This window comes from Octopus sinensis, linkage group LG26 (assembly GCF_006345805.1).
Source record: "Octopus sinensis linkage group LG26, ASM634580v1, whole genome shotgun sequence".
Taxonomy (NCBI): Eukaryota; Metazoa; Mollusca; class Cephalopoda; order Octopoda; family Octopodidae; genus Octopus; species Octopus sinensis.
This window is the reverse complement of record NC_043022.1, coordinates 24503745-24522746: the sequence shown is the minus strand read 5'-3', so window position 1 is coordinate 24522746 and position 19002 is coordinate 24503745. Positions and strand designations below refer to the sequence as shown.

General features: G+C 36.9%; 1 protein-coding gene and 1 non-coding gene across 3 annotated transcripts in view; both read left to right on the top strand.

Annotated features, from left to right (window-relative positions):
* Positions 1-19002, top strand: part of LOC115224709 (putative uncharacterized protein DDB_G0277255) — a 430967-nt gene that overhangs the window by 247890 nt on the left and 164075 nt on the right. The gene's annotated exons all lie outside the window — the stretch shown is intronic.
* Trnak-cuu lies at positions 5431-5503 on the top strand. The gene has a single exon. It is a non-coding gene; the product is annotated as a tRNA-Lys (tRNA).

Here is a 19002-nt window from a genome sequence, read left to right as displayed (position 1 = left end):
GTACCATTGTTTTTCTCATGCCACACACTATGCCTGTTAATCTCCCTCCTTGGGGGTCTCAAGAAAGTAACAGGGAGGAGAATTGGGTTGTTTTGAGCTTTTGTTATTTTGCGTTTGTTTGTTTTTTTTCCCCCTATAAGCCAAACACTAGAATAAAAATTATAAAAAGCAAACAAACTACAACTAAATAAAGAAATTCCTGTAATTAAAAGGCAAGTGTAGAAAATGTCTAGAAAATTCTTTGGGAGCTCTTCGGGTGTTTTTTTGTTTTTGTTTTTTTTTGTTTGTTTGTTTTTTCCTGCAAGCAGCACCTTCATAGAATATTAAAAACTGCTAAAAGTAGTTGGAGTGGTGTTCCAAAGCTTCATGATGGCCTTTCCTTCTGGCAGCCAGCAGAAAACAGTTAGCTGGAACAGGTCTGACCGTTTCTAAAGGAGCAGCAGCAATACCTAAAAAAAAACCAGCAACAGCAATGGTGTTAATGGTTACTGGCTGGTTTGGTGGTGGTAGTCTGGAATCCTTTTTGTATAAAGTTACATGTTTGAGTGTTTTTGTGGTAAGAAATGGTGAGTGGTGTGGTAGTGGTGGCAGTAGTAGTAGTAGTAGTAGTAGTGGTGGTGGTGGTGGTGGTGGTAGTAGTAGTAGTAGTTGCGGTGAAATAGTAATATTAGTGGTGGTGGTGGTGGTGATGGTAGTAGTAGTAGTAGTGTGGTGGTGGTGGTGGTGGTGGTAGTAGTAGTAGTAGTTGCGGTGAAATAGTAATATTAGTGGTGGTGGTGGTGATGGTAGTAGTAGTAGTAGTGGTGGTAGTGGTGGTAGTAGCAGTAGTGGTGGTGGTGGTAGTCGTTGTAGTGGTGGTGGTAGTAGTAGTTGCGGTGAAATAGTAATATTAGTGGTGGTGGTGGTGGTAGTAGTAGTAGTAGTACTTGTGGTGGTGTCAGTGATGATGATGGTGTTAATTACAAACTCATTCATGCACAATTCAGACATTTGAGGCTCAATAACATTTTTGAAATTTAAAAAATGTGTTAATATGCATTCCTGCCTAATGTACATACCCTCATGCTTGCCACTGTAGGTTTCTTTTTATTTTCTTCTTCTTCACTTCCTTTCTTTCTCTCTCTCCCTCTGTCTCTCTCCTTCTCTCTTTCCTCGTTTGCTCATGTACTCTACACTCTGTTTCTTTTCTTTTTTGTTGTGTTTTATTAAATAAGTTATTCCATTAAGTTGATGGAGAAAGAAGGAGAAAATCAAGTCTTGTGTCTTTTAGTTAATATTCTCTTCACTGTTCTGTACTACACACTATTTCCTCTCTGCCATCTGTTTGTAGAACATGCATCTATTCTATAGGCACACACACACACACTCACGTTTGTATATGTATATAAATGTGTATGTGTGTGTGTGTGTGTGTGTGTGTGTATGTGGGTGGATGTATGGATGATGTATAAGTGTATAAGTATGTTTATAATATGTTTGTATGTGTGTCTGTACTTGTGTATATATGTGGGTGTTTGTGTATGTGTGTGTGTGTGTGTGTTGTGGTGGATGTATGTATGATGTATATTGTGTATAAGTGTATAAGTATGTTTATAATATGTATGTCTATGTGTCTGTACTTGTGTATATATGTGTGTTTGTGTCTGTATGTATGTATGTATGTGTGTGTGTGTGCCTGTATGTATATGTGTCTGTACGTGTATATATATGTGTGTTTGTGTACATGTATATGTCTGTATGTATGTGTTTATGTAGTGTCTATATGTGTGTGTTTGTGTGTGCCTGTATGTATATGTGTCTACGTGTGTATATATATGTATGTTTGTGTACATGTGTATGTGTCTGTATGTATGTGTTTATGTAATGTCTATATGTATGTATGTGTGTGTGTGTGTGTGTGTGTATGTGGGTGGATGTATGGATGATGTATAAGTGTATAAGTATGTTTATAATATGTTTGTATGTGTGTCTGTACTTGTGTATATATGTGGGTGTTTGTGTATGTGTGTGTGTGTGTGTGTATGTGGGTGGATGTATGTATGATGTATATTTGTGTATAAGTGTATAAGTATGTTTATAATATGTATGTCTATGTGTCTGTACTTGTGTATATATGTGTGTTTGTGTCTGTATGTATGTATGTATGTGTGTGTGTGTGCCTGTATGTATATGTGTCTGTACGTGTATATATATGTGTGTTTGTGTACATGTATATGTCTGTATGTATGTGTTTATGTAGTGTCTATATGTGTGTGTTTGTGTGTGCCTGTATGTATATGTGTCTACGTGTGTATATATATGTATGTTTGTGTACATGTGTATGTGTCTGTATGTATGTGTTTATGTAATGTCTATATGTATGTATGTGTGTGTGTGTGTGAGTGCCTGTATGTATATGTGTCTGTACATGTGTATATATGCATGTGTTTGTGTACATGTATATGTGTCTGTACGTATGTGTTTATGTAGTGTCTATATGTACGTATGTGTGTGTGCCTGTATGTATATGTGTCTGTATACATATCTGTTTCTATGTACATGTGTGTGTGTGTGTGTATATATGTATATATATATATATGTATATATCAGTACGTGTATATGTATGTCTTAGACATACGTGGATACAAACATTGACATACATGATAAGAAGTAGGCAGCAGTAATGTATTCTAACGATGACTGTAGTTTCTGGGAATTTTACACCTTTCTGTGATGATGTAGATGTAGATAAATGATTAAGGTTTGTTCTAACATAAACTATGTACAGCATGTCTTCTATACACCAGAGAGCGTGTAAAATATTCAGTGATGATGTTGATAAGAACAGCTACATATATTGTTGAGAAACATCTCCCAGACTAGCTGTACAGTGCACCACAGCCAGACATGGCTGATACCATATTGATGACATAAGCTTGCCAAACACTCTACATCTTTAGAGTTTACATCACCAAATACCTCTCCGCCTCTCTCTAGTTGATACCCCACCAAGTGTTTCTCTGTTTTCAGTCACTTCCTCTCCAGGTATCCCCTACATCATCAGTCTTGTACTCTACCTGGCTGTATCCTCACCATTCCTCTATATTCTGTCTGTTATGGTTCATGTCCATAGATGTTGATTTGGCACTTATCATCCGCTCTCTGTTGTTTATTTAACCCTAGGTCAGCCTTGATTGAGTAGAGCTATGTATGATCAGAGACATTTTAACTGTATTTATCCTATCTTCTTAGATATTGGTTTCAAATTTTGGTACAAAGCCGGCAATTTCAAGGGGGCTAAGTCAATTGCATCAACCCCAGTGTTCAGTTGGTACTTATTTTATTGACTCCCAAAATGGATGAAAAGCTATGATCTGAGACATTTTAACTGTGATTTATCCTATCTTCTTAGATATCGGTTTCAAATTTTGGTACAAAGCCGGCAATTTCAAGGGGGCTAAGTCAATTGCATCAACCCCAGTGTTCAGTTGGTACTTATTTTATTGACTCCCAAAATGGATGAAAAGCTATGATCTGAGACATTTTAACTGTGATTTATCCTATCTTCTTAGATATCGGTTTCAAATTTTGGTACAAAGCCGGCAATTTCAAGGGGGCTAAGTCAATTGCATCAACCCCAGTGTTCAGTTGGTACTTATTTTATTGACTCCCAAAATGGATGAAAAGCTATGATCTGAGACATTTTAACTGTGATTTATCCTATCTTCTTAGATATCGGTTTCAAATTTTGGTACAAAGCCGGCAATTTCAAGGGGGCTAAGTCAATTACATCAACCCCAATGTTCAGCTGGTACTTATTTTATTGACTCCCAAAATGGATGAAAAGCCAAGTCAACCTTGGTGGAACTCAGAACATAAAAGTGGACAAAATACTGCTAAACATTTTGCTTGTTGTGTTAACAATTCTGCCAGCTCAACACCCTATCGTCTTCTTAGATATTAAGTGTAACCAAGCCCACCAGATCCATGGTCCTTGTTCTGTTCTTCTATTTTAATTTCTTGTGTGTGATTTGAGACAGATTTTAACTGCTTTCTCTGGCAGGTCGTGTGACCCCTGTGAAAATCTTCCTTTTGATTTAGCTATTTATATTGATGATATCCCCTAATGTATTGTTGTGGTGTAGTCAATCGTAAGAGGTTATTTAGGCATATCTAGTTATAAGTGGGTTGTGAGGAGCTCTTTGTTGAAACATGAGAACACTTCCAGTTTGCATCCATTCTGAAATATACAATTACCCTCTCCATTAAGCCATACCAGTCAGTACTACCCTCTTTATGAATCACATTAGTACCCTTTCACCCAAGCCACATTGATATCCTCATCAATTTAGGTACAATACTAGGTTTGTACCTGAATTAGAAAACAATTATTATTTCTCTCCTTAAGTTGTTTAAACACTGTGTGTTTAATGTTTGTCTTATTCATGTATAGAATATTGTACATATTCCTGTTGGACTGTATTAACATTATATCTGTTGATGTATGAGCAAATTATTATTATTAACCCTTTCGTTACTGTATTTATTTTGAGATGCTCTGTATTTCTTTCAATTACTTTAAATATAATAAAGACTTTAGTAAAATAACTTAGTTATCATTCAGCTGGTGTTAGGAACATAAATTGTGACTAAGGTTTGGTGGAAGATTTTAATTCAAAACTTATGAAAACAAGATATTTGTACTCAGAGCCAGAGACGGTTTTGGCCGGGTTTGTAACGAAAGGGTTAATGGCAATAAATAGATTAATAGGGTCGTTTGTGTCACAAAAATGTCTTCTGGCCTCCTACATTCTAAGTTCAAATCCCATCAAGGTTTACCTTTCATTCCTCTTGGATCAATAAAATAAAATATCAGTCAAATATTCAGTTTGACTTAATTCCCACCTACCCTCCACCGCTCCTGTAAAATTTTCTGGCCTAGTCATTATGTTAGAAACTGTTCTTGTTTTGTTCTTCCAGGGTTGATAAAATAAGTACCAGCTGAGCACTGGAATCGATGTAATCGACTTGAGCCCTCCCTTGAAATTGCTGGCCTTGTACTGAGATTTGAAAGCCTTAATTATTATAGTCTTGGGGAGTTTGTTAGCCACTAGATGTGCTTTCTCTGTATTTGGTGGCGGTTGATAAATTTTGTTAGATTTCCCAGAGTTTAGCTTGAAGTGCTATTATATAAACGAGGACCCTAATGGAAATGTCAAGCCCCCCCACCTTCCTTTTTCTCTCTAATAATCTGCTGCTATATAAATTATACGGCAAATCAGTTTCCTCTGGCAGGAGTAATTTATATGCTGAAATTCCCTTAGCAGCAACTCTCTACAACCTTCATTCTTTATTAGCATGTCGTTGTTGGTGGTTGCAGAAGTGATGTTGTCATTGGAGCTGTTAGCATTGATGTAATGAGGTACTGTTGTGGAACTAAATAGAATGTGTAACTGGCTAGCTCAGTCGGTAGAGCACGAGACTCTTAATCTTGGGGTCGTGGGTTCGAGCCCAACGTTGGGCGCAACGTATTTTTAAAAGGCAGTGCTCCAGCATGGCCACAGTCAAATGACTGAAACAAGTAAAAGAGTAAGTGGACATAGAATACTAAAGTAACCCAGCTGATGTCTTGTGAGTTCAAATACAGGCGAGTCTTGTTAATCTGGGAATTTGTTGCTGAAATTGAATCGTGATTGAGACCCTCTGAGCATGAACAGTTTCCGTGAATTGTGTATAAGTATAGCTAAGTAAACCAGAGGATTGAGTCTATGTCAAGTTTTTTATTCATTGATATTTTGGATGCTGGGCCTTGATCATTGTGACGGATAAGAAAACAGATTTCAAGATGGGAATGCTCTGGCTTCAAATACAGAGTATGCATGCAAGTGTGTGCACGTTCATGTGCACACATACACACACACACACACTCTCTCACACAAAGATGACTTTACACATTCTACCACAAACAGTTTTTTTACTATTTTCATAAAAAAATGACATACATATACAGACTCTCTCTCTCACTTTGAGTGTGTGCTTATTTACACACACGGCTACACGGAAGGCATAGGTATTACACGCACACGCACACACACACACACACACACACACACTCACAGTCACAAAGACGACTTTACACATTCTACCACGAACAGTTTTTTTACTATTTTCATAAAAAAATGACATACATATACAGACACTCTCTCTCTCACTTTGAGTGTGTGCTTATTTACACACACACACACACACACACACACGCATGGCTGCACGAAAGGCATAGGTATTACTTGGTAGAAGACACAAGTATAGCTGCATGGTTAAAAGGCTTGTTTTCCATGGTTTCAGGTTCAGTCCCACTGTGTGGCACAAGTACCAGGCTTAAAAAAAAAAAAAAGAATAAAACAAGTACAAGAGTGAATTTGTTTGACTAAACCCTTCAAGGCAGTACCCCAGCATGGCCACAGTCCAATGACTTAAACAAGTAAAAGATAAAAGATGGACCTTTAACATCTAGTCTGACCTATCAACTTATGGCTCCACTGATCCTAACTCTCTCTATTTGTAATGAATCTAATCATATATTTCTTATATTGACTGAATACAGACAATATTTATGGTAACTAGCTTGTTAATGTTTAGGCTTAAAGGATACAGCTCTGCTTGTGCGACTTGGAGAAGTTACAAGCAGTGAAGCATAAGTCAAGAGTTACAAAACTATAAAAAGAAAAGAATGTCTGTTTTATCAAAGGGCTGTAAAGTATAGAAAAGCACTAAAATATATAAATACTTTGAAAGAAAATCAGGAACATCTTTGTTAAACAGTTCAAAAATCAACTGTAAAACTCAGATTGAACATCTAAAGGAACTTAAATGATTATATTAAACAAAATAAATTTAATTACATACGTAACCCTTCCTTTTGGGGATTAAAATGTTGGAATATAAAACTGAAGTGGACGTAGCTTGAAAGATTATATTAAATGGAACATAAAAATTATATTGTAAAAGGGTGAAAAGTTTATCTCAACAGAATTTATTAAAGAAACATTATTTGTTGAGGTTAAATAAAAAAAAAATATCCAAATCCAAAATTGATTAACATCTTGTTCTTATAAACAGAATTGATTGTATGGTGTTCGCCCACCATCATAGAAGCCTTTAAGTTTAATTAATTTTCACTGTGTGAGGCAAGAAGTGTTCTTCCCAACCACATGGTTCTGGGTTCAATCCCACCATGTGGCACCTTGGGTAAGTTTCTTCTACTATAGATCTGGGCCAACCAAAACCTTGTGAGTGGATTTGGTAGATGGAAACTGAAAGGAACACATTGTGTGTGTGTGTGTGTGTGTGTTTTACTGTCTCTTCACCATGACACCACATGACAGCTGTAAACAAATGTTACCATCATGCAAGTACTTTCATTCATTTCCAATCTTATGTAAAAACATATCTGGGCACGAGGAAATGGTACCTTGCTTAGAAACAGATGAAAGTTGGCTATACTAAAGGCATACAGCTATAGAAAAATCCACATCAACAAAATTCTGTCCAACCTATGTAAGCATGGAAAAGTGACCATTAAAATGATGATGATATAAACAGCCTACTTAATGTCTGTAAAACTGGAAATTTTAATGCATCATTTTACAATTAACTGTCTCTGATTTTAGTTACTTGTGACTCCATGACTCCAACTCCAGTAAGATCACCAGGGTTTGGAATTTAGTTTTTATAATACTACTGGACCATTTAACAATACTTTACCAAAAGAAAATTTCTCTTTCAAATATTCATCATCATCAATACCACCACCACCACCACCACCATTTTTATGTTGGATTTTTTTTCCATACTGTTATGGTTTGAATAAGACGTTTTGAGGTAGTGGTCTATAACCAGATGCCCTTACTTTCTGCAACCTTTGTGATCTTTTCAAGTATAGTATTTTTTAATGTTTTATTTCACTAGTTTTTAACCCTTTAGCATTTAAACTGGCCATATCCTGCCAAAAGTATTCTGTCTGTTTTATGTTCAAACTGGCCAGATCTGGTCTCTCAGACCAACCCTACAATATTCTTTTAAAAATTAACAGCTACCTCATCAAAATCTCAAAGCTACAAGATAATGCATGATTAGTTCAAGGCAATGTGGATGAAAAAGGATTAATTTTGGCAGAATAATGTGAACACTAAAGAGTTAAATATCAAAATTGACAAAACTATCATGCTTTGAGACATGTTGATTCTAGAGCTCTTGCTCAAAGACTATGGGTGTGGAAGATGTAAGGGAAATAGATACACTTCCCCATTCTCTCTATGTCACATGTAGGCACATGTGCACACACACACACACATTTTCAGTTCACGGCATAACTATATCTAGGGTCTTCAATTGTTTGATTGAACAAGGGACAACTACTTTGCTTGGAAATGGGTGAGGGTTGGGAAGGTAGTCAACTACATTGGCCCCAATACTTCTTTGGCACTTTGATCCCAATGAGGATCCTCTATGTGGTCATTTGACCTATTAGAAATTGCAGCTAATCTCCCTCTAAGCACACCTTATCTTTTATCGACCCTAAAAGGATGACAGATAAGGCTGACTGTGGCAAAATTTGAACTTGAAACATAGCAATTTGTCTGGCATGCTAATGATTCTGCCAGCTTGCCACCTTAATAATAATAATAATAATAATTATAATAATAGAGTCAAATTTTGGCAGAGGAACAGCAGTTTTATAGGGTGGAAGTGGGAATTTGATTACATCAACCCCACTACTTGACTGGTGCCTATTTTATTGCCCCCATAAGGATGAAAGGCAAAGTCATCTTGGTGGAATTTGAACTCAGAATGTAAAGTCAAATGAAATATCTCTAAGCAGTTTGTTCAACCTGCTCACCACATTTATAATAATAATAATAATAATGTCTGAAAAAAAGATACAAGTTCTGTATAACATTGATTGGAAAGGACTTTTGTAAAACTAACATATTGGCTTTTAATAACAAACAAAACTAGTTTAATAACAAAAATATTTAAAAGTATAAAGTGTAAACAGAAATGAAGATTTTTTTTCTTTGTTCTACATTTCATTCTAGATCTTTTTATTTTATTGTATCTATTTTTGCCCTTTTTGGTGCCATTAGAAAAATGAGTTCATCTGTCAAGACAAATTAAGGATATGATTCCATCTGTCCATTTGTCATGTCCAGAATAATGTAAAGATGGCATCGAATTGAGTGACAAGGCAATGTCATTGTGGAGGTGTAAACACTCTTCTTAATAAATAAACATGATTTTACTATCTAATTTGTGTGTAAGTGTTGTTTTAAAAACATTATATATTGCTCCGTGCCAGGGAAAATTGAAGTGGCTAATTTTGTGGAGAATATTGGACAAACCCTTTAGCATTTTGTTATAAGTACATTTATGTTTATTATTATTATTATTATTTTTGTGGTGGTGGTAGTGATGGTATGCTGTATTCAATACTTATAAACATAAGCATACACTCACACACACTCACTTTCTCTCACAATGAACTGAGTGACAAACCAATAAGGGATCCTTTATGTGGTCATTTGACCTGCTAGAAATCGCAGCTAATCTTGCTCAGAACACACCCTTTTTTTTGTTGTTTTGATAGATACAAGGACACGTTGTTGAGCACCAAAATTTGGAATCGATATTACTGATTTACAGTGTTCTTTCTGATTTCTTCTAGAAGTATGAGGGTTCGTTGAATTGAGCTTAGTATATGACTGGTACTTTATTTGTTGACCTCGGCAATACCACTATTACACTGTTTCTGCCATTTCTTGCCCCTTGTGTTATGCTGATGTTAGCAGCTGTAGAGTTATTTCATCTTCTCAATATGGCAGCTCTGATCTCTGGGTAGGCAAGCTCTTGGAATCATATTTGTAAGGTTGTGGGTTTCATTTCCTAGACTAAGTGGCATGTTGTATCTCTGAACTGAAAAAGTGAGTACCAGCAGAGGTCATATAACTGTCTTCTCTCTCTCTCTCTCTCTCTCTCTCTCTCTATATATATATATATATATATATTATATATATATATATATATATATATATATGTATGTGTGTGTGTGTGTGTGTGTGTGTGTGTGTGTGTGTGGAGGCGCAATAGCCCAGTGGTTAGAGCAGCGGACTCACGGTCGTTTGATCGCGGTTTCAATTCCCAGACCGGGCGTTGTGAGTGTTTATTGAGCGTAAACACTTAAAGCTCAACGAGGCTCCGGCAGGGGGTGGTGGTGATCCCTGCTGTACTCTTTCGCCACAACTTTCTCTCACTCTTTCTTCTGTTGGCCTGCACGCTTAGCCAGTGGGGTGGCGTCATTTGAAAGCTAAAAAAGCAATGCGAAGCGCATTGTGACCAGCGATGTGTAGCAACATCTGATAGCCTGGTCGGTCACGGTGATATATACATATATATAATTGGCACATCCTGGATTATCTGCTGAGTCAAGGAGTCAAGAGTGGGCTGAGTTGGAGTAAGAATGTATCTGTTTCTGTGGGTACCTAAAACATGTAATGAAAGCTCGATGTATGCTACCGAGTATTACTCGCCTGCTCACTTGCTAGCAGCTGACTGTAGATTTAAATTTCCAGACTGCACGGTCAACTGCAGAGTTAAGTTGCTTTGCTTCTTTAACTTAAAGGGTTAACTGTTGACTTAAGATGCCCCATCATCTCTGGGCTGCGAGTTATATCCTCTCATGTTAAAGTTTTGTGTTATGTTTCTTCAGAGGAAGATCAGTATCACTAGAAACCATTAAATGATTGCTATTCAGTGAAGTCATCAAGAGACCCTGCTGCCTCTCCTAATATTCCAGCCTTGCTGATGGATTTTTCATTTGGTTCTACAAACAAATTATCTACCGTATTGCATAGCAGTGCTACAGTATTAATATATGGGAGGTAAAGAAAGGTGAGACAGGGCGAGGCGGGGGGAGGGAAAGATAGGTGGTGGCTAGAACTACACCGCAACACTGAGGCACTGTTGGTTTATCTTACTTATATCTATTGTTGCTTTTTCACTCCAACCTGGTTTTGAGGCTTTCTCTTGAAGAATCTTCTTACTAATGACTGTAACATACATACGTCTGCTGTTAAAACAATGCCTGCTGTCTGGCCCCCAGAATTCCCTGTTCTACTTTATTCCAAATTGGTTTAAATCTTCAGTAAAACATCTAATGTTTATGTTATAACTTACAACCCACCTCCCTTCCACCCCCGCCCCCGGGTTACACGTCCATTTCGTTACAGAGACATCGGCTTACACTGTCTGTCTTCTACATCCAAGCCATCCAGCTGCATCTTGTCACATTTATGGCTGCTGTGAACAGAATCTATTAACTCTAGTTAATGATATACAGTTAGACCTGCAATTACCATCTCACCATCATCATCTTACCCACGTCTTATGTGATGAGGATGATGGATTGCCATAGGAATGGTCAAGCCATCATACATGATTTGAAGCAGTTGGCTGTATATTCGACTGCTCGGAGTTCATATACAATCAGGACCATCTCAGCTTTCCATTATTGCAGGTTATGTAAAATAAGTTGCTCTGTGTGTGTGTGTGTGTGTGTTGCCATGTGCTAATATTACAAATTATTATTATCATTATTATTATTATTATTATTATTATTATTATTATTAATATCATCATCATCATCATTATTACTACTACTAGGGAAGGCACATGGCTCAGTGGTAAGAGCATCAGGCTCACAATCACGCAGCAGTGAGTTCAATTCCCAGATCAGGCTGCATGTTGTGTTCTTGATTGAGCAAGACACTTTGTTTCACGATGCTCCAGTTCACTCAGCTGTAGAAATGAGTTGCAACAGTCACTGGTGCCAAGCTTTATCAACCTCTGCCTTTCCCTTGGATAACATCAGTGGTGAGAAGAGGGGAGGCTGGTATATATGGGCAACTGTTGGTCTTCCATAAACAACCTTGCCTGGACTTGCGCCTCAAGCAGTAACCTTCTAGGTGCAATCCCATGGTCTCTCATGTGCTTTCAGAGAGTTGTAGCTGTAATTTCTAGTAGGTTATGTGATTACATAGTAGCACTGTGACTGGTCTGAGAGACACCGAAGGAAAGATGGTTACTATGTCTCATAGGTTGTGTGACTACATAAAGGTATTGTTGTAAGTGTGAGCATCATCAGGAGAGATACCACAGCTATTTCTAGTAGGTTGTGTGATTTCCAGTGGCATTTCCCCTGTGTTGTGTTGGTTTTAGTCACCTATAAGGGCAGAGCAATGCAAGAGCTGGTAAGTGACTTACTGCTGTGTATGCCATTCAAACACAACTTGTGTAGGTCAACCCACCATAGACACCGGATGCCACCCTGAAGGTTTTCCCTCTCTCAACTGATGCAGGACTGAGGTGGATGGCATGAGCAAGTCAAAAACGTCTCAGCAAGGTTGATCAGATGATGATGAAAACTTTGTCCATACACACATCTGTTGAGAATAATTCTGTTCTGGATGGGCAAGGCACTTAATTCTACATACTCTGTTTTTACGTATTCTACATATTTGTTTCAAGAAGGAATAGTTACCAAGTATCTCTCTGTTTTTTTGGTTTTTTTTTCCCTTCTTAGATTATCTGTAACAAATTAGCACATTACTCAGAGTGGTGGTGGTGATGGTGGTGACTTCTGTGGTTGAGGGTCTGTTTCTTATCCCTCTCTGCCTGACACTCACAGATTAAATTTAATCCCCAAACTCTTACAGGAAAAAAGAGGATGGGAGTGTTCACTACTCGCAGATTTAATTTGTGCTTAACAGGGCATCCTGTCACCACCACTGATCTGTCTTTATCAACTGTAGCTTAAGCAAATTCTGCTACAACAAATTTTCTATATAACACAGATTAACTAACTGAAAAAAAAATTTAAAAAAACAACAACAACAAAACGGCATAACCAAACAAAACAAACTATGGCGCAATGTTATTAAAACCATGTTGTTGTTGTTGTTGTTGCTTGTATCTGCTATTCCCCTCCCCCCTTCAAGTCGTTTCCTCTCCTACATTTTTAATTTAAATCATTAATACATTATTGAATTGAAAGAAAAGTGCTTTTGTAACATTTAGGAATACTTAAATTTTACATTTTTTTTTTTTATCTTTTAAAATATCTTTAAAAAATGGTTTTTATATTATTACTTTCGTTTTATTAACAGTGTTCTTGTTGTTGCTATTGGTGGTGGTGGAGTTGGAGGTAGCGGTGTAATTGTTGTTTTTTTTAAGTATTTTTCTTTCGAAATTTTTCTTTTTTTAATTTTTCTTTCTAACATTGGTCGAGGTGTATGTGTGGTGGGGGTGAACATAGATTTTTCTTAATCTTGTTTACTGATTAGTTTTGTAATTCAAAGATTAATTTATTTATCATCATATCTGCTGCTGCTGTTGCTGTTGTTGTTGTTGTTATTGTTCTTCTTCTTTTTATTATTATTATTATTATTATTATTATTATTATTATTATTATTATTATTTCCTTTACATTGAGAAAAACATGTGAAAAGAAGACTTTGAATGGTTTATCTTTTGAATGTTTAGTTTTGTGCGTGTGTATATTGGAGTGGGGGGCTCGTTTTTGTCGCCATCTTCTCCCCCTCTCACCGCTACTTTTTGTGCTTCATATGTGTAAGCGTGTGTGTGTGTGTGTGTGCATATGCAAATATAATATTGTAATGTGTGCGTGTGTGTCTGTATATATGCATGCATATGCATATATATTCATGTGTATATATACATGTGTGTGTATATATAATAAATATATATTTGTGTGTATATATGTATATATATAAAATATATATGTATATGTGTATATATATATATATATATGTGTGTGTGTGTATATATATATATATATATATATATAAATTGTGCATGTGTAAAAAAACTAGCAAACATTAACTGAATAGAGGATTCAGTACAAGTGTGGCATCTGATAATAGGTATGTATATGTGTGTATGTATGTATATATACATACACACACACACACAAACATTTATATATGTATGTATATATACATATACACACACACACACATATATATATATATGTGTGTGTATATACATATACACACATATATATGTATATATACATACGCACACACACACACATATGTATATATACACACACACACACGCAAACATCCTTATACGTATATCTATGTGTGCATGTTTGTTTAAGTACACATGTATTGTATGTAAGTAAATTTCAAACCAACAAGGTGCTGTGTGCAATGTATCTGATTGTGCATGCATGCAAACATGCACATATGTGTGTGCATTCACAGTTGTCGAAAGTCACAATTTGATTAAAATAGTTGACTGTCATGAATTCCTGATGGCTCTTCTTTTCCTCCTTTGTTTAACCATAGTGTTTCTTATGTCAATCTGTGGGTTTGTGCTGATTTGTAGATTGTGTTTAGGGTGGTGAGCTGGTAGAATAGTTTACTGTGCCAGCAAAAATGCTTAGCGATATTTGGTTTTTTATATGTTCTGAGTTCAAATTCAGCCGAGTTCAACTTAGCCTTTCATCCTTCTGGGGCCAATAAAGGAAGTATCAGTTGAGTACTGGGGGTCGTTATAATTAGTACCCTCTTTCAGAATTGCTGGCCATGAAACTGATACTCTGTACATGTTGATGTGTGTGTGTGTGTGTGTGTGGATATTTTGACTTAGGTTTTCTTGCCTTCTGTGGAAGATAGTTTTTATATTGATAATGAATTTTTTTTTTATGGGCATAAGGACCTAAGACATTGGAGACAATGTAGAAGTGAAAAAATATATATATTTAAAGAAAAAAAGAAACCTTGGTACTTCTTTTATCGACTGCTCAGCATTTTGCCTTGTGAGCCAACAATTCTACCAACTCGCTGACTCAGGAATAATGTTAATAATATAATAATAATAATAATAATAATAATCACAATACTCTATTCACCTCTATCTTGGACAAGTGAAGCTGTTGTACAGGTTTGGCAGTATTGAGCTTACTGTTGTTGTTGTTGTTCATAGATAGAAGTTTGGAGGTCACTTAGTGAAAAATCTTCCTAGAAGTGGTGGTGGTGGCCAGGTTTACTCATTTGACCTTATTTTCTCAGTACTTGGTTATCAGCCAGAATATAGATGTTCCACTCTGAATATATGGCAGCATGGGAACATAGCAGGGCTGTAACCCTTTAGCATTCAGATTACTTTGTCAAGTGTAATGCTTATTGATCCACATTGTTTTGGGTTAATCATACATTATCTCATAGCTTCAAAATTTTGATGATGTGACTGTATATTTTCTGAATGACATTGTAGAGTAGATGTGAAAGGCCAGATCTGTCCAGTTTCAACTGGAAACAAAATATTTAGGCCGGATATGACTGGTTTAACTGCTAAAGTGTTAAGCCAGTTAACAGAATCATCCCCTAAAGCATGATGGATAAATTTTGTTGTTCAGCCTTAAATCTAATTGGGTCCTGATCCCATAGATCTATAGTCTAAGGCATTCCAGCTGTGATGATTCTAACCTTTTTTGTGTAGGTGTAGGTGTGGCTGCCTGATAACAAGTTTCTTTCCCAATCACATGGTTTTGGGTTCAGTCCCACTGCACAGCACCTTAGGCAAGTGTCCTCTACTAAGGCCCAGGCTGTCAGAAGACTTGTGAGCGGCTTTGGTAGACAAAAACTGAAAGAAGCCTATTGTGTGTGTGTGTGCGTCTGTGTCTGTGCTTGTCTCCCTCCCCCCAATCACTGCTTGATAACTGATGTTGGTTTGTTTACATCCTCATGACTTAGTGGTTGTGCAAAAGAGACCAATAAAATAAAAGCTTTAATAAACAAGTAACAGGATCAATTCTTTTGACTGAAACCAGTAAAAGATGAAAATATATATTTAGGATTACCTGGAGACATTGTGTCCTTCCCCTTTCAAAGTGGAAGTGATCTGAGAGTTATTTGCTGAGCTGCTATTTCTCAATGATTTCTGAAATTTAATTAACCCTTTCATTTCCAGCCCGGCTGAAACTGGCTCTGGCTCTGAGTTCAAATGTCTTATTTTCATAAGTTTTGAATTAAAATCTTCCACCAAACCTTAGTCACAATTTATGTTCCTAACACTAGCTGAATGATAACTAAGTTATTTTACTAAATTATTTGTTATATTTAAAGTAACCGAAAGAAACACAGAGCATCTCAAAATAAATAGAGTAACGAAAGGGTTAAGGGTGTTTTATCAATGTATTTTGTTGTTTAACTTCCATCCCCTGTCAGATGCTCAGCCTCGGCTCAGCAAAGCCTATTATCAATTGCATTCAATCTATATCTCTCATGCATTTTTTGTTATGCTATTTTTCATGGATAATGGAAAATAACCCCAATGGTGCAATCTGCCTAGCCATTTACACTTTTGCATGCAATCTAACCCTAACCTAAACCCTAAATCCAAACCCTAATCCTAAGCCCAACCCTAACCCATAACCCACAACACTAAACCTGACTCTAAAACCTAAACCAGATCTGGCTGTCATTGTTTAGTTCTAGGTCAGGCCTGATCAAATAGACATATGACCTAAAGTGTTCCAACCTTGACCATCCCACCTGTTTTTTGTATTTCTAAGCTTGCATTGTCCATCTTAATATGTTCCTCCTGTTTTAAAAATGACAGGATGTATGTATGTAAATTTGGTTGCTATGGCGAGGTTTTTTTTATTTTTTAAAAGCTCCCTTCTTAGTAAATTCTTTGAGGATGTTTAAGGCACCTAGGTTTCTAAGGTCTGGTGGGGAGGTGGGGGTAACCATTAAAGTACTAAGTAGTGTCTTATCTTGCTTCAGTTTGGTAATCAGACAAGAACCAAGAAATGGGGGGTGAGGGAGGGAGAGAGGGGGGAGAAAGAAAATCTGGTGTTTATAACATGATACCATGGTAATCCACACTGGTGTTTTGGACAATATATGTCATGAAAACAAGTGATAACAACACAGGCAACACTACACTACAGATAAACACAGTCTCAATGATATGCCGCCAGTGCCATCAACACCACCGCCACTGCCGGCTCCACCACAACCATTGCCCTCACCACTATCCTCTTCTACTCTCTCTCTCTGTTTTGCTGTTCTTCACTTCTGGTTTAAACCATTACTTGTAAATGAAATAAATCATCATCATGGAGTGGGATGCATCACCACCAATGATGGAAACCCCAGGACAGAAGGCCTTTCTTCTTCTTCTTCTTCTTCTTCTTCTTCTTCTTCTTCTTCTTCTTCTTCTTCTTCTTCTTCTTTGTCTTCTTCATCATCTTTTTCTTTGTCTTCTTCGTCTTTTTCTTCTTCATCATCTTCATCATCATCATCATCATCTTCTTCTTCTTTGTCTTCTTCATCGTCTTTTTCGTCTTCATCATCATCATCTTCTTCTTCTCCTCCTCCATCTTCTTTTCCTTCTTCTTCTTCTTCTTCTTTTTCTTCTTCTTCTTCTTCTTCTTCTTCTTCTTCTTCTTCTTCTTCTTCTTCTTCTTCTTCTCGTTGTCATCGGCTTCCTCCTCCTCTTTTTTTTTTTAAGGTTCTGCTTCAAATCCTCATGAGTGAGGTCAACTTTGCCCAGATTGTCCTTCTGGGTTGGGGAATCAATAAAACAGAGCAACAATCAAGTACACAGCCTTGATATGACTGCTCCCCACCCACCCTAAACCTCCCTTCTCCATCCTCCCAAAATATATGGCTTTTGTACCTGTTGTTTTAGAAATTGCTATAAAAGATTATTTTTCCATCATTAAAAGAGCAGTGTGGTTAGGAGTTTGTATCTCAACTGCAAGGCCCCAGGTTCAGTCCCACTGTGTGGTACCTCCAGCAAGTGACTTCAGTTGTAGACCTCCACTCAGAAGGCTTTGGTAGACAGAAACTGAAAGAAGCCCATTCTGTGTTTGTGTTTCTCAGCTCTACCTCATAACTGGTATTGGTTTGTTTATGTCCCTTCTAACTTAGTGGTTCAGCAAAAGTGACTGATAAAATAAGTACCAGGCTTTTTTTTAGAAGGAAAACTAAGTACTATGGTCGATCTGTTCAACTATAAAACCTTTTGAGGTAGTGAGTGTTCCAGCATGGCCACACACCAATGACTGATTTATGCATAAAGAAATTTTTAAAAATCACCATCATCACCATCATCAATAAGCAAGAAAAGACCTAGTGGCATGGGGTGGTGGTGGGTGCTGTGACAGAGTTGGTTGCAGGGGGGGGCATGTGCCTGCACTCACACACACACACACACACACACGCGCGCGCGCGCGGCTTCTTTCATTTGCTGTGATGTGTATATAGAACAACTGTGGAAATTTGAGAAACTTCTAAATCTTTATCTGTCTACTTGAAACTAGAATGTTCCTGAGGCTTATCACTGGAGTGTTTGATATAAAGTTGTACTGAACTATTGCAGTAAATTATTTCAAAGCTGTCCCCTTCACTCCTTCCTTCATTCTTTCTTTTTCTTCCCCCCTTCCTCTCTCCCTTCTTAACCTCCTTACTAACTCACACCAACCCTTACACCCATACCTCCTCTCTTTGTACTACTCCTTACATACATGTGTATACCTGTCTATATATATATATATATATATGTGTGTGTGTGTGTGTTTGTGTATATATATGTATGTGTGTGTATATATATATACATGTGTATTCGTGTATATCTGTGTGTATGTGTGTGTTTATACATTCCATTTAGTGTTTCTCTGTTAACTTTCATTTCTGTCTTATCTTCTTATAATAAATAAGTCATCAGATCCATTGCGCAAGTCTTTCTTGGAGTTGCTAACTACCTATTTAGCTATGTTTTTGTTTGTCTACGTGTGTTGTGTGTGTGTGGTGTGTGTGTGTGTGTTTGTGTATTGAAGCCCCCTAAAGAAACAATTCTTACTTTTGTGGCATTCAAAATAAAAATAATTATACTCTATATTCAAATGTATTGAATTCTTCATTGGCATAA